This window comes from Pleurodeles waltl, chromosome 1_1 (genome assembly GCF_031143425.1).
Source record: "Pleurodeles waltl isolate 20211129_DDA chromosome 1_1, aPleWal1.hap1.20221129, whole genome shotgun sequence".
Taxonomy (NCBI): Eukaryota; Metazoa; Chordata; class Amphibia; order Caudata; family Salamandridae; genus Pleurodeles; species Pleurodeles waltl.
The window spans coordinates 407,513,293-407,529,942 of record NC_090436.1 but is presented as its reverse complement, the minus strand read 5'-3'; the positions used below and the strand labels follow the sequence as shown (position 1 = coordinate 407,529,942).

The following is a 16,650-nucleotide window of genomic DNA, read 5'->3' as shown; positions in this document are numbered from 1 at the left end:
GGCCCACGAACAATAGAATGTAGCCAATATGTGCCGGACATTTGGACTATGTATATATTGTTTATGTTGTAATATATTTATTTGATAAATTTCATATTTCACTTAAGTTCAAATATGCTTTCATATACTTCAATTTTAATGAACATTTTATTTTGTCTTTGCATTATTCTGGGGGGTTTGGGGGGTGTCACTCTGACTTGTTGCTCTGCATTGGTGTGTAGGGATTTGGGGGGGGGTGGGTGTGTCGCGTATGTGTGTGCCCGTAACCTTTCCTCCTCCCCCCTCCCCTGTGTCGTAGGTGCAGTACTCACCGTTGTTTTCTGCGCCGGCGTTCGTGCTCCTGGTAGAGGAGCAGGAAGACAATGGCTGGTAGGATGTTTAATTTGGGTTCCATGCTGTCCAGATTCCTCGTGGAGTGTGTATAGGTGAGCGTTTTCCCGTTCGTAGTCTGTTTCCGCCGTGTTTTTATCAGCGGGGCGCCCGCCCCGGAAAAGGTGGCGGATTGGTGGGTCGTGATAGTGTGGGCGGTACATTGTCTGCCGCCTGTCTGTTGGCGGTGACCGCCGCGCTGTTTGTTTGTCCCGCCGTGGCGGTCGGAGTGTTAAAGTGGCGGCCTGTGTTGGCGGTTCCCGCCAGGGTCAGAATTCCATTTTTATTACCGCCTGCCTGTTGGCGGCTTGGCCGCCGCTTTAACACCGACCGCCAGGGTTGGAATGACCCCCTTAATCTATAGGAATCAATGCTTATATCCTTTTAATACCCAGTACGTGGGATGCGTTAAAAAACAAAAACAATGCAGGCCGCAAAATAGATGATGCATCGGAAAACAATTGCTGCATTAATTCTTTACTGCGCAGGGCAGGAGATGCGTTGGTGCTTTACTGCAGTGCGGGTCGATGAGAATATCACACTCAGTGACGATGCATGGAAAATCCAGATGTAATGTGTTGATGAATACACGCTGAAACAGGCGCTGCGTCGATTCCTCTGCCACGGGACCAGCACTGCATCGATTTTTCAGCTGCGGGGCAGGCTCTACGTAGATTTTTCTTTTGCGGTGTGCTGATGCGTGGATTTTCTTCTTCAGGTTACCAGCTTCCACTTCCCATGGACCAGGGACTAGATTTGGCACCACTTGGCAAGTAAGGACTCTCAGCAGGAGAACCCAGGCACTGGCAGATTATGTCTTAGATGTCCTTGAGGCTTCGTAACAGGAGGCAAGCTCAGTTCAAGCCCTTGGAGAACCTTGGAAAGCAGGATGTATAAAGCAAAGTCCAGTCCTTTCCATCCAAGGATAGAAGTAGCAAGCAGCAGGCCAGCACAGCAAAGCAACAGGCAGAGTGGCAGTCTCTCCTACAGCATCCAGCTCTTCTTCCTCACAGAATGTCATCAGTCCAGAAGTGTTCTAACTTTGTGGGGTCAGAGGTCCAGTACCTATATCTGTTTCTGCCTTTGAAATAGGCAAACTTCATAGAAAGTGTGGTACATAAGACCCTGCCTTTTCTGCCCTGGCCCCAGACACACTCCTTGGGGTTGGAGACTGCTTTGTGTAAGGACAGGCACAGCCATATTAAGGTGCAGGTGTCAGCTCGTCCCACCACTCTAGCTCAGAAAGACCTATCAGGATATGTAGGGCACACCTCAGCTCCCTTTGTGTGACTGTCTAGAGTGAATTCATAAACAGCCCAACTGTCATCCTGACCTAGCCGTGTATTCAGCAGACAGGCAGAGGCACAGAATGGTTAAGCAGGAAAATGCCCACTTTCTAAAAGTGCAAAAACAACAGATGATGGACGGAATGCAGAGCAAATCAAACATTCACCCCCAGTCACAGTTCTGGGTTTAACCATCAGTTTTTTTGCTTGCCATTACAGTTTGGACCCAGCCATATGCAAATCATGGATTAAACCCAGATCTTTGTGACTGGGGGTTAATGTCTGCATTGTTCAGTATTCCGTCCATCATCTGTTCTTTTTGTCTTTGTCTCCCCAAGTGGGAAGGTTATGCGCAGACGTGGGCCCCGTGCTAACTGTGCCACTGGATTTAAGCTAGCCTGGCTGCTGAAGGGTGATACCCTGAAACCGGTCCTAGGATGCTTGCTTCCAGTCCAGGGAGGACCTGGCTTGGCAGTTCGGGCTGGACTGTTCCCATGGGGAACAGGGTCAAGACTGATGTGCATATGACTGGGTCCAAACTGAGGTTGTGTGGTGAGTAAAAAAACAATGGATTAAACCCAGATCTTTGTGACTGGGGGTGAATGTCTGCATTGTTCAGCATTCTGTCCATCATCTGTTCTTTTTGCGTTTGTCACCCCAAGTGGGAAGGGTATGCCCAGACTTGGGTCCCGTGCTCAATGGGCCACTGGATTTAAGCTAGCCTGGCTGATGAAAGGTGATACCCTGAAACCAGTCCTAGGATGCTTGTTTCTGGTCCAGGGAGGACCTGGCCTGGCAGTGCGGGCTGGACTCTTCCCATGGGGAACAGGGTTAAGACTGATTTGCACATGGCTGGGTCCAAACTGTGGTGGTGTGGTGAGTAAAAAAACAATGGATTAAACCCAGATCTTTGTGACTGGGGGTGAATGTCTGCCTTGTTCAGCATTCTGTCCATCATCTATTCTTTTTGCGTTTGTCGCCCCAAGTGGGAAGGGTATGCCCAGATGTGGGTCCTGTGCTCATTGTGCCACTGAATTTAAGCGAGCCGGGCTGATGAAGGGTGATACCCTGAAACCAGTCCTAGGATGCTTGTTTCCAGTCTAGGGAGGACCTGGCTTGGCAGTTCGGGCTGGACTCTTCCCATGGAGAACAGGGTCAAGACTGACTTGCACATGGCTGAGTCCAAACTGGGGTGGTGTAGTGAGCAAAAAAACGATGGATTAAACCAAGATCTTTGTGACTGGGGGGTGAATGTCTGCATTGTTCAACATTCTGTCCATCATCTGTTCTTTTTACTTTCCAAAAGTGGCATTTTCAAACTTACAATTTAAATACCAACTTCACCAAAATATGTAGTTTTAAATTGTGAGTTCAGAGACCCCAAACTCCAAATCTCAATCTGCTCCCAATGGGAAATTACACTTAAGTATGTTACTTTATGTGAGAGATAGTCCTTGCGAAAGTGAAAAATGAATTTAGCAGCATTTCACTATCAAGACATGCAAAACTCACCAGTACATGGCCTACCTTTTAAATGCACTGTACCCTGCCCATGGGGCTGCTTTGGACCTACCATAGGGGTGACTTACATGTAGTAAAAGGGAAGGTTTGGGGTCAAAATGGCACTTTAAAACCCACAGACACTGCAGTGGCAGTCTGAGGCATGTTTACAGGGCTACTTGTGTGGGTGGCACAATCAGTGCTGTAGGCCCACTAGTATAATTTGATTTAAAGGCCCTGGGCACACAGGGTGCCCTATGCTAGGGACTTACTAGTAAATCAAACATGCCAGTCATGGATAAACCAATCACCAATACCATTTAGGGAGCACTTGCACTTTAACACTGGTCAGCAGTGGTAAAGTACCCAGAGTCCTAAAGCTAGCAAAAACAAAATTCAGTACAGGATGACAAACAGGAGGTCAGAAGCCAAAAAGACAGGGGAAACCATGCCAAGAGTTAACAGGTCTAACAATGCATTTTAGTGCACTTTTTATATGTTTAAATATACTGCTCCAAAATAAGGGTCTGTATGCTTTGCATCCACTAAACACTGTTAAGATGCAGTCTTTCATTTGAGTATAGTTAGTATTTTTTCTTTTTTCGGTGGGGAACCAATATTCAGGAGGAATCTTAAGCTTGAGGGCTCCGCTTGTGCTAGAGGGACCCAAGTGACATGCACTCACAGCCAGACTGTAAACCAAAAACAACCCTGACAAAAATGTTCAAATCAGCCGTGCTCATTCCTTCTATCTCTGTTTTACATTAATTCATTCTCTCTCCCTTTCCTCTCTCCTTTTGCTCCAGCTGTGCCTCTGCGGGGAGCTGGAGAAAGAGACTGCGGCCTTCAACCTTTAAAAATCAGCCTCAGATTGCTCCAGCCTTTAGGATAATACATGATGAGACAAAATGGCCAGGGTCATTTTAGGAAGTTTGGGGGCTCTGGGCCAAACGGACTTTGGGGCCCACTGTTCAGATCAGCTTTACATTTGTGATGCAAATTCAGCTCTTGCATGCCCTCTTGGCCAGAGTACCACTTGTACAAATGTTGAATGTGTTTACCTCTATTATTCAGAGATGGTGACTTGCGTTTTCAACATTTAACACAGCAATAGCTCATTAATTTTACTGCAAATAATCTCTGTGACGCCCTCCCATTTTTCATGTGTGAGGTCCTGTATTGATCTAAAATAAACTTTTTTATGGATATCCCATGAAACATAAACACAGCATTTCTCCGCAAAATGTCCGTAATAGACTCTGATACATCACCCACATTAAAAATAAGTTCAAGGAAAACGGTATTTAAAACAAGTCATCAGGGAAAGACTCTGCAGAACAGAGCAAGCTTTATAAGGGCCCTCCTGAAAGGTGGGGACCCTGGGCCAGAGCCCACTTTGCCCATGCCTTAAAGCGTCTCTGTGTACTATCCACACTCCCTTGCAACAGCTGATTGTAGGAAGTTGGCTCTGTATGCACTATTTCAAAGTAAGGAATAGTATGCACAGAGTCCAAGGGTTCCCCTTAGAGGTAAGATAGTGGCAAAAAGAGATAATACTAATGCTCTATTTTGTGGTAGTGTGGTCGAGCAGTAGGCTTATCAAAGGAGTAGTGTTAAGCATTTGTTGTACATACACAAGCAATAAATGAGGAACACACACTCAAAGACAATTCCAGGCCAATAGGTTTTTGTATAGAAAAATATATTTTCTTAGTTTATTTTAAGAACCACAGGTTCAAGATTTACATGTAATACTTCAAATGAAAGGTATTGCAGGTAGGTACTTTAGGAACTTTGAATTAGCAAAATAGCATATAGACTTTTCACATAAATCACATATAGCTATTTTAAAATTAGACACAGTGCAATTTTCAACAGTTCCTGGGGGGAGTAAGAGTTTGTTAGTTTTTGCAGGTAAGTAAACCACCTACGGGGTTCAAGTTTGGGTCCATGGTAGCCCACCGTTGGGGGTTCAGGGCAACCCCAAAGTTACCACACCAGCAGCTCAGGGCCGGTCAGGTGCAGAGGTCAAAGTGGTGCCCAAAACGCATAGGCTTCAATGGAGAAGAGGGTGCCCCGGTTCCAGTCTGCCAGCAGGTAAGTACCCGCGTCTTCGGAGAGCAGACCAGGGGGGTTTTGTAGGGCATCGGGGGGGACACAAGTCCACACACAAAGTACACCCTCAGCGGGTGCCGGGTGCAGTGTGCAAACAAGCGTCAGGTTTGTAATAGAAAGCAATGGGAGACCAAGGGGTCTCTTCAGCGATGCAGGAAGGCAAGGGGGGGGCTCCTCGGGGTAGCCACCACCTGGGCAAGGGAGAGGGCCTCCTGGGGGTCACTCCTGCACTGGAGTTCGGATCCTTCGGGTGCAGAGTCTTTACCAGGCGTCGGGATCTGAGGAGCAGGCAGTCGCGGTCAGGGGGAGCCTCGGGATTCCCTCTGCCGGTGTCGCTGTGGGAGCTCAGGGGGGGGGCAACTATGGCTACTCACGGTCTCGCAGTCGCCGGGGAGTCCTCTCTGAAGTGATTGTTATCCACAAGTCGAGCCGGGGGCGTCGGGTGCAGAGAAGCAAGTCTCACGCTTCCGGCGGGAAACGCACGTTGTTTCAAAGTTGCTGCTTTGTTTCAAAGTTGCAGTCTTTGGTGAACAGGGCCGCTGTCCTCTGGAGTTTCTTGGTCCTTCTAGAGCAGGGCAGTCCTCTGAGGATTCAGAGGTTGCTGGTCCCTGGGGAAAGCGTCGCTGGAGCAGTGTCTTTAGAAGGGGGGGAGACAGGCCGGTAGAGCTGGGGCCAAAGCAGTTGGTGTCTCCGTCTTCTCTGCAGGGTTTTTCAGCTTAGCAGTCCTCTTCTTCTTAGGTTGCAGGAATCTGAGTTCCTAGGTTCTGGGGAGACCTTAAATACTAAATTTAAGGGTGTGTTTAGGTCTGGGGGGTTAGTAGCCAATGGCTACTAGCCCTGAGGGTGGGTACACCCTCTTTGTGCCTCCTCCCAAGGGGAGGGGGGCACATTCCTATCCCTATTGGGGGAATCCTCCATCTACAAGATGGAGGATTTCTAAAAGTCAGAGTCACCTCAGCTCAGGACACCTTAGGGGCTGTCCTGACTGGCCAGTGACTCCACCTTGTTTTTCTCATTATCTCCTCCGGCCTTGCTGCCAAAAGTGGGGCCGTGGCCGGAGGGGGTGGGCAACTCCACTAGCCGGAGTGCCCTGTGGTGCTGTAACAAAGGGGGTGAGCCTTTGAGGCTCACCGCCAGGTGTTACAGTTCCTGCAGGGGGAGGTGTGAAGCACCTCCACCCAGTACAGGCTTTGTTACTAGCCACAGAGTGACAAAGGCACTCTCCCCATGTGGCCAGCAACATGTCTCTAGTGTGACAGGCTGCTAAAACTAGTCAGCCTACAAGGATAGTCGGTTAAGGTTTCAGGGGGCACCTCTAAGGTGCCCTCTGGGGTGTATGTTACAATAAAATATACACTGGCATCAGTGTGCATTTATTGTGCTGAGAAGTTTGATACCAAAATTCACAGTTTTCAGTGTAGCCATTATGGTGCTGTGGAGTTCGTGCATGACAGACTCCCAGACCATATACTCTTATGGCTACCCTGCACTTACAATGTCTAAGGTTTTGCTTAGACAATGAAGGGGCATAGTGCTCATGCACTTATGCCCTCACCTATGGTATAGTCCACCTTGCCTTAGGGCTGTAAGGCCTGCTAGAGGGGTGACTTATCTATACTGCATAGGCAGTGTGAGGTTGGCATGGCACCCTGAGGGGAGTGCCATGTCGACTTACTCGTTTTGTCCTCACCAGCACACACAAGCTGGCAAGCAGTGTGTCTGTGCTGAGTGAGGGGTCCCCATGGTGGCATAAGATATGCTGCAGCCCTTAGAGACCTTCCCTGGCATCAGGGCACTTGGTACCAGGGGTACCAGTTACAAGGGACTTACCTGGATGCCAGGGTGTGCCAATTGTGGAAACAAAAGTACAGGTTAGGGAAAGAACACTGGTGCTGGGGCCTGGTTAGCAGGCCTCAGCACACTTTCAAATCAAAACTTTGCATCAGCAAAGGCAAAAAGTCAGGGGGTAACCATGCCAAGGAGGCATTTCCTTACACAACCCCCCCCAAACGAAAGAGGATGAGACTAACCTTTCCCAAGAGAGTCTTCATTTTCTAAGTGGAAGAACCTGGAGAGGCCATCTGCATTGGCATGGGCAGTCCCAGGTCTGTGTTCCACTATAAAGTCCATTCCCTGTAGGGAGATGGACCACCTCAACAGTTTTGGATTTTCACCTTTCATTTGCATCAGCCATCTGAGAGGTCTGTGGTCTTTTTGAACTACAAAGTGAGTACCAAAGAGGTATGGTCTCAGCTTCTTCAGGGACCAAACCACAGCAAAGGCCTCCCTCTCAATGGCACTCCAACGCTGCTCCCTTGGGAGTAACCTCCTGCTAATGAAAACAACAGGCTGGTCAAGGCCATCATCATTTGTTTGGGACACAACTGCCCCTATCCCATCTTCAGAGGCATCTGTCTGCACAATGAACTGCTTGGAGTAATCTGGAGCTTTTAGAACTGGTGCTGTGCACATTGCTTGTTTCAGGGTGTCAAAGGCCTGTTGGCATTCTACAGTCCAGTTTACTTTCTTGGGCATTTTCTTGGAGGTAAGTTCTGTGAGGGCTGTCACTAAGGATCCATATCCATTCACAAACCTCCTGTAGTACCCAGTCAAGCCAAGGAATGGCCTGGCTTGAGGCTGGGTTTTTGGAGTTGCCCAGTCCAGAATAGTCTGGATCTTAGGCTGGAGTGGCTGAACTTGGCCTCCACCTACAAGGTGTCCCAAGTAAACCACAGTTCCCTGCCCTATCTGGCATTTGGATGCCTTGATAGAGAGGCCTGCTGATTGCAGAGCCTTCAAAACCTTCTTCAGGTGGACCAGGTGATCCTGCCAGCTGGAGCTAAAGACAGCAATATCGTCAAGATAAGCTGCACTAAAGGACTCCAAACCAGCAAGGACTTGATTCACCAACCTTTGGAAGGTGGCAGGGGCATTCTTTAAACCAAAGGGCATAACAGTAAACTGATAATGCCCATCAGGTGTGGAGAATACTGTCTTTTCTTTTGCTCCTGGTGCCATTTTGATTTGCCAGTACCCTGCAGTTAAGTCAAAGGTACTTAAGAATTTGGCAGCACCTAATTTATCAATCAGTTCATCAGCCCTTGGAATGGGATGGGCATCTGTCTTGGTGACAGAATTAAGTCCTCTGTAGTCCACACAAAACCTCATCTCTCTCTTTCCATCTTTGGTGTGAGGTTTGGGGACTAAGACCACTAGGCTAGCCCAGGGGCTGTCAGAGTGCTCAATTACTCCCAATTCCAGCATCTTGTGGACTTCCGCCTTGATGCTTTCCTTAACTTGGTCAGACTGTCTGAAAATTTTGTTTTTGACAGGCATGCTGTCTCCTGTGTCCACATCATGGGTACACAGGTGTGTCTGACCAGGGGTTAGAGAAAAGAGCTCAGCAAACTGTTGCAGGACCTTCCTACAATCAGATTGCTGTTGGCTAGAGAGGGTGTCTGAATAGATCACTCCATCAACTGAGCCATCTTTAGGGTTTGTGGAGAGGAGATCAGGGAGAGGTTCACTCTCAGCTTCCTGGTCCTCATCTGTTACCATCAACAGATTCACATCAGCCCTGTCATGGAAGAGCTTGAGGCGGTTCACATGGATCACCCCCTTGGGGGTCCTGCTAGTGCCTAGGTCCATCAGGTAGGTGACCTGACTCTTCTTTTCTAGCACTGGGTAAGGGCCACTCCATCTGTCCTGAAGTGCCCTGGGAGCCACAGGCTCCAAAACCCAGACTTTCTGCCCTTGTTGAAATTCAACCATTGCAGCCTTTTGGTCATACCAAAACTTCTGGAGCTGTTGGCTGGCCTCAAGGTTTTTACTTGCCTTTTCCATGTACTCTGCCATCATTGAACGTAGGCCAAGTACATAGTCCACTGTATCTTGCTTAGGCTCATGAAGAGGTCTCTCACAGCCTTCTTTCACAAGAGCTAGTGGTCCCCTTACAGGGTGGCCAAACAGAAGTTCAAAGGGTGAGAACTCTACTCCCTTCTGAGGCACCTCTGTGTAAGCGAAAAGTAGACATGGCAAGAGGACATCCCATCTCCTTTTGAGTTTTTCAGGGAGCCCCATGATCATGCCTTTTAATGTCTTGTTGAATCTCTCAACAAGGCCATTAGTTTGTGGATGGTATGGTGTAGTGAATTTGTAAGTCACTCCACACTCATTCCACATGTGTTTCAGGTATGCTGACATGAAGTTGGTACCTCTGTCAGACACCACCTCCTTAGGAAAACCCACTCTGGTAAAAATACCAATGAGGGCCTTGGCTACTGCAGGGGCAGTAGTCGACCTAAGGGGAATTGCTTCAGGGTATCTAGTAGCATGATCCACTACTACTAGTATGTACATGTTCCCTGAGGCTGTGGGAGGTTCAAGTGGACCCACTATGTCCACACCCACTCTTTCAAAGGGGACCCCCACCACTGGAAGTGGAATGAGGGGGGCCTTTGGGTGTCCACCTGTCTTACCACTGGCTTGACAGGTTGTACAGGAGACACAAAACTCCTTGACTTTCTGGGACATGTTGGGCCAGTAGAAGTGGTTGACTAGTCTCTCCCACGTCTTGGTTTGTCCCAAATGCCCAGCAAGAGGAATGTCATGGGCTAAGGTCAGTATGAACTCCCTAAACTCCTGAGGCACTACCAATCTCCTAGTGGCACCAGGTTTGGGATCTCTTGCCTCAGTGTAAAGGAGTCCATCTTCCCAATAGACCCTATGTGTTCCAGTTTTCTTGCCATTGGACTCTTCAGCAGCTTGCTGCCTAAGGCCTTCAAGAGAGGGGCAGGTTTCTTGCCCCTTACACAACTGCTCCCTTGAGGGTCCCCCTGGGCCTAAGAGCTCAACCTGATAAGGTTCTAACTCCATAGGCTCAGTTCCCTCAGAGGGCAGAACTTCTTCTTGGGAAGAGAGGTTCTCTTTTTGTTGTTGTGTTGCAGCTGGTTTCCCAGTTGTCTTTCCTTTTCTCTTGGGAGGGTGGGCCCTTTTTCCAGGCTCCAACTCTACTTTTTCACCCTGAGCCTTGCACTGTGCCCTTGTCTTGACACACACCAGTTCAGGGATACCCAGCATGGCTGCATGGGTTTTCAATTCTACCGGAGCCCATGCTGAGGACTCCAGGTCATTTCCAAGCAAACAGTCTACTGGGATATTTGAGGAGACCACCACCTGTTTCAGGCCATTGACCCCTCCCCACTCTAAAGTTACCATAGCCATGGGATGTACTTTAGTCTGATTGTCAGCGTTGGTGACTGGATAAGTTTGTCCAGTCAGGTACTGACCAGGGGAAACCAGTTTCTCTGTCACCATGGTGACACTGGCACCTGTATCCCTCAGGCCTTCTACACTTGTCCCATTAATTAAGAGCTGCTGCCTGTATTTTTGCATGTTAGGAGGCCAGGCAGCCAGTGTGGCTAAATCCACCCCACCCTCAGAGGCTAATGTAGCTTCAGTGTGACACCTGATTTGCTCTGGGCACACTGTTGATCCCACTTGGAGACTAGCCATTCCAGTGTTAGCTGGAGTGGAGTTATAAGTGGTACTTTTCTTGGGACAGGCCTTGTCTCCAGTTTGGTGTCCAGGCTGATTACAGCTACGACACCAGGCCTTTTTGGGATCAAAGTTTTTACCCTTGTACCCAAAATTGGTTTGTCAAGAGGCTCTGGGCCCACCCTCCTGTGCAGGTTTTCGGGGGCCTATAGAAGACTCTTTACTATTTTTGTTTTTGGATGTCTCAACACTCTTCCCCTGGGGAGGCTTTGTGACCCCTTTCTTTTGGTCACCCCCTGTGGAAGTCTTGGTCACCCTAGTCTTGACCCACTGGTCCGCCTTCTTTCCCAATTCTTGGGGAGAAATTGGTCCTAGGTCTACCAGATGCTGATGCAGTTTATCATTTGAACAATTACTTAACAGGTGTTCTTTCACAAATAAATTGTACAGCCCATCATAATCATTTACACCACTGCCTTGAATCCAACCATCCAGTGTTTTCACTGAGTAGTCCACAACATCAACCCAGGTCTGGCTCGAGGATTTTTGAGCCCCCCTGAATCTAATTCTATACTCCTCAGTGGAGAATCCAAAGCCCTCAATCAGGGTACCCTTCATGAGGTCATAAGATTCTGCATCTTTTCCAGAGAGTGTGAGGAGTCTATCCCTACACTTTCCAGTGAACATTTCCCAAAGGAGAGCACCCCAGTGAGATCTGTTTACTTTTCTGGTTGCACAAGCCCTCTCAAAAGCTGTGAACCATTTGGTGATGTCATCACCATCTTCATATTTAGTTACAATCCCTTTAGGGATTTTCAACATGTCAGGAGAATCGCTGACCCTATTTATGTTGCTGCCACCATGGATGGGACCAAAACCCATCTCTTGTCTTTCCCTTTCTATGGCTAGGAGCTGTCTCTCTAAAGCCAATCTTTTGGCCATCCTGGCTAGCAGGAGGTCATCTTCACTGAGGCTATCCTCAGTGATTGCAGAGGTGCTGGACCCTCCTGTGAGGGAAGTAGCATCTCTGACTATCACATTTGGAGACAGGGCTTGAGGGGCCCTGATCTCCCTAATTAGGACTGGAGGGGGGGGGGAAATCTCCTCTAAGTCACTAACTTCATCCTCTGGGAGGTCATCCTCAGAGGGGTTGGCTTTTTCAAACTCTGCCAGCAGCTCCTGGAGCTGTATTTTGGAAGGTCTTAGGCCAACTGGTATTTTCTTTATTTTGCAGAGAGACCTCAGCTCCCTCATCTTAAGATGGAGGTAAGGGGTGATGTCGAGTTCCATCACATTCTCTTCTGCACTAGACATTATGGGCCTGATTACAACTTTGGAGGAGGTGTTAATCCGTCCCAAAAGTGACAGATATACCACCAGCCGTATTACGAGTTCCATAGGATATAATGGACTCGTAATACGGCTGGTGGTATATCCGTCACTTTACCTTCACTTTTGGGACGGATTAACACCTCCTCCAAAGTTGTAATCAGGCCCTATGTTTCTAAAAGTTGGAATACTGTTTAAGAATCTAAAACTGTCTCTAGAACTTAATTCAAACTTTCACAAAACTTTTAAACTCTAAAAGAAATGCTAACAGGGACTAACACAAGGCCCTAGCAGGACTTTTAAAAATTTAGAAAAATAGCTCAAATTGCAAAAATCAGTTTCTAATGACAATTTTTGGAATTTAGTCGTGTGATCAGGTATTGGCTGAGTAGTCCAGCAAATGCAAAGTCTTGTACCCCACCGCTGATCCACCAATGTAGGAAGTTGGCTCTGTATGCACTATTTCAAAGTAAGGAATAGTATGCACAGAGTCCAAGGGTTCCCCTTAGAGGTAAGATAGTGGCAAAAAGAGATAATACTAATGCTCTATTTTGTGGTAGTGTGGTCGAGCAGTAGGCTTATCAAAGGAGTAGTGTTAAGCATTTGTTGTACATACACAAGCAATAAATGAGGAACACACACTCAAAGACAATTCCAGGCCAATAGGTTTTTGTATAGAAAAATAAATTTTCTTAGTTTATTTTAAGAACCACAGGTTCAAGATTTACATGTAATACTTCAAATGAAAGGTATTGCAGGTAGGTACTTTAGGAACTTTGAAGTAGCAAAATAGGATATAGACTTTTCACATAAATCACATATAGCTATTTTAAAATTAGACAGTGCAATTTTCAACAGTTCCTGGGGGGAGTAAGAGTTTGTTAGTTTTTGCAGGTAAGTAAACCACCTACGGGGTTCAAGTTTGGGTCCAAGGTAGCCCACCGTTGGGGGTTCAGGGCAACCCCAAAGTTACCACACCAGCAGCTCAGGGCCGGTCAGGTGCAGAGGTCAAAGTGGTGCCCAAAACGCATAGGCTTCAATGGAGAAGAGGGTGCCCCGGTTCCAGTCTGCCAGCAGGTAAGTACCCGCGTCTTCGGAGGGCAGACCAGGGGGGTTTTGTAGGGCACCGGGGGGGACACAATCCACACAGAAAGTACACCCTCAGTGGCACGGGGGCGGCCGGGTGCAGTGTGCAAACAAGCGTCAGGTTTGTAATAGAAAGCAATGGGAGACCAAGGGGTCTCTTCAGCGATGCAGGAAGGCAAGGTGGGGGCTCCTCGGGGTAGCCACCACCTGGGCAAGGGAGAGGGCCTCCTGGGGGTCACTCCTGCACTGGAGTTCGGATCCTTCAGGTCCTGGGGGCTGCGGGTGCAGAGTCTTTACCAGGCGTCGGGATCTGAGGAGCAGGCAGTCGCGGTCAGGGGGAGCCTCGGGATTCCCTCTGCAGGCGTCGCTGTGGGGGCTCAGGGGGGGCAACTCTGGCTACTCACGGTCTCGCAGTCGCCGGGGAGTCCTCCCTGAAGTGATTGTTCTCCACAAGTCGAGCCGGGGGCGTCGGGTGCAGATAAGCAAGTCTCACGCTTCCGGCGGGAAACACAAGTTGTTTCAAAGTTGCTGCTTTGTTTCAAAGTTGTAGTCTTTGGTGAACAGGGCAGCTGTCCTCTGGAGTTTCTTGGTCCTTCTAGAGCAGGGCAGTCCTCTGAGGATTCAGAGGTCGCTGGAGCAGTGTCTTTAGAGGGGGGGAGACAGGCCGGTAGAGCTGGGGCCAAAGCAGTTGGTGTCTCCGTCTTCTCTGCAGGGTTTTTCAGCTTAGCAGTCCTCTTCTTCTTAGGTTGCAGGAATCTGAGTTCCTAGGTTCTAGGGAGCCCTTAAATACTAAATTTAAGGGTGTGTTTAGGTCTGGGGGGTTAGTAGCCAATGGCTACTAGCCCTGAGGGTGGGTACACCCTCTTTGTGCCTCCTCCCAAGGGGAGGGGGGCACATTCCTATCCCTATTGGGGGAATCCTCCATCTGTAAGATGGAGGATTTCTAAAAGTCAGAGTCACCTCAGCTCAGGACACCTTAGGGCCTTTCCTGACTGGCCAGTGACTCCTCCTTGTTTTTCTCATTATCTCCTCTGGCCTTGCCGCCAAAAGTGGGGCCGTGGCCGGAGGGGGTGGGCAACTCCACTAGCTGGAGTGCCCTGTGGTGCTGTAACAAAGGGGGTGAGCCTTTGAGGCTCACCGCCAGGTGTTACAGTTCCTGCAGGGGGAGGTGTGAAGCACCTCCACCCAGTACAGGCTTTGTTACTAGCCACAGAGTGACAAAGGCACTCTCCCCATGTGGCCAGCAACATGTCTCTAGTGTGGCAGGCTGCTAAAACCAGTCAGCCTACACGGATAGTCGGTTAAGGTTTCAGGGGGCACCCCTAAGGTGCCCTCTGGGGTGTATGTTACAATAAAATATACACTGGCATCAGTGTGCATTTATTGTGCTGAGAAGTTTGATACCAAACTTCACAGTTTTCAGTGTAGCCATTATGGTGCTGTGGAGTTCGTGCATGACAGACTCCCAGACCATATACTCTTATGGCTACCCTGCACTTACAATGTCTAAGGTTTTGCTTAGACAATGTAGGGGCATAGTGCTCATGCACTTATGCCCTCACCTATGGTATAGTGCACCTTGCCTTAGGGCTGTAAGGCCTGTTAGAGGGGTGACTTATCTATACTGCATAGGCAGTGTGAGGTTGGCATGGCACCCTGAGGGGAGTGCCATGTCGACTTACTCGTTTTGTCCTCACCAGCACACACAAGCTGGCAAGCAGTGTGTCTGTGCTGAGTGAGGGGTCCCCAGGGTGGCATAAGATATGCTGCAGCCCTTAGAGACCTTCCCTGGCATCAGGGCACTTGGTACCAGGGGTACCAGTTACAAGGGACTTACCTGAATGCCAGGGTGTGCCAATTGTGGAAACAAAAGTACAGGTTAGGGAAAGAACACTGGTGCTGGGGCCTGGTTAGCAGGCCTCAGCACACTTTCAAATCAAAACTTAGCATCAGCAAAGGCAAAAATTCAGTGGGTAACCATGCCAAAGAGGCATTTCCTTACACTGATTGACCAAAATATTAATTTGGCCCCCTTCTTTGAAGTAATATCTGCTACAATCTCTTCTTCTTCACTTCCCTGCGTCTTCACTAGTGGTAAAGTAAGATGATAGTACTGCTGCGGGATTCAGATTTGGGAGCATGTCTCTGTTGGGGAGTGGCAAGGCTCATACACACTGCAGGAGGAAAGTCCACGGAGGAAGCTGCCACTTCCTTCACTGTGCAGGATTAAGAGACATCTGCGCATCAGTCAGGTGCTTACAGCTGCTGCTTCTTATACGAATGCCTGTGGTCGAAGCATGAGGCCACTTACTGGGAACCCACTGAACAAGTCCAGAGCCTAGACACAGCATTTCCATCTCTCTCGCAAGTGGAGTGGTACAGTGCCTCAATTTAGAAGAGATACTCCCAGTACCCCGGTCCCAGTTGCATGAATTATGTTTTTCTCTTTTTCTGACTCATGCACTTAATGTACCTATCAAATGATTATATGCCATATGCTGTTGAAAAGGCAGTACACCATACTTTGTGAATGACAAGTATCACAACCAATGGCTTTGTTATGTATGGCTTCCCTAAGAAGCCTCTATCGTTTACACCAGATTCTAAAACTGGTAAGTCACTGCTATAATGTAGCAACACTTGATAACAAAACTTGTTACCCACTGTTGCTATGTCATAAAGGCCTACGAGGCCAGGCTGATAGGACTTTCTGAGAGCCTGTGAGTGCAGCACTGCTTGCCTGCTTTGCCTCAAAACAGAAAGCAAAGCTTCAGGAGGGGAAAGGAAGGCAAAGAAGGTGGTGGGTTTTGGTTAAGGATGGCAAGTAATGTTGCCTGAAAGTAACAGCGCAGGGAAAAAAGCCACTTTTTTGAATCGCTGGAGCAAATATGGGCGTGGCTGGAAATGTGGGACAAGGTGGGGCCCACAGGACAGACCTGGAATGGCGAGAGGTGTGGCGCAGAAGGGGCCGGATCTGTCTGGGTTTCCGAAGGGTGGCCTCCCAGTAGAGGGGCTAGATAACAATCCAGGAGAATGGTACAGTGGCCTGAATGGAGGACTCCAGGGTGGATATTCCTCACTCAGTTGAGGAGGGCTGAGTCCTTGAAACGATGAGCGAGCTTGGAGTCTCTCAAGATCAGGCTGCCCTCTGGATATGTTTGGATGAGAGTTAATTCAGAAAGACTGGTGGAACTGGGACCTGGACAGGTGTAATCGTTGGCTGAGAACACTGTAGATGTTCGAACCCCATGGTACTAGGTTGAGTCTTTTGCATGTGGAGACAGAGCCCAAGGGCACCAACAGAAAAAGTGCCTTCATGGCTACCACAATAGGGGGCAGGGGTGGATGCCCTTGAACCTCTATCCCTGCTGTGTCAAGCTAGTCTCAATGGCCCTCTAGAGCATGGCTGTGCAGGCCGATAGCTGCCCATGACTTCACACACATTTGAAGTATAAAAATCTGTTAATTT

At 48.6% G+C, this 16,650-nt stretch overlaps 1 protein-coding gene across 1 annotated transcript in view; it reads left to right on the top strand.

Annotated features, from left to right (window-relative positions):
* ANKDD1B (ankyrin repeat and death domain containing 1B) overlaps positions 1 to 16,650 on the top strand; it is a 516,198-nt gene that overhangs the window by 276,868 nt on the left and 222,680 nt on the right. The gene's annotated exons all lie outside the window — the stretch shown is intronic.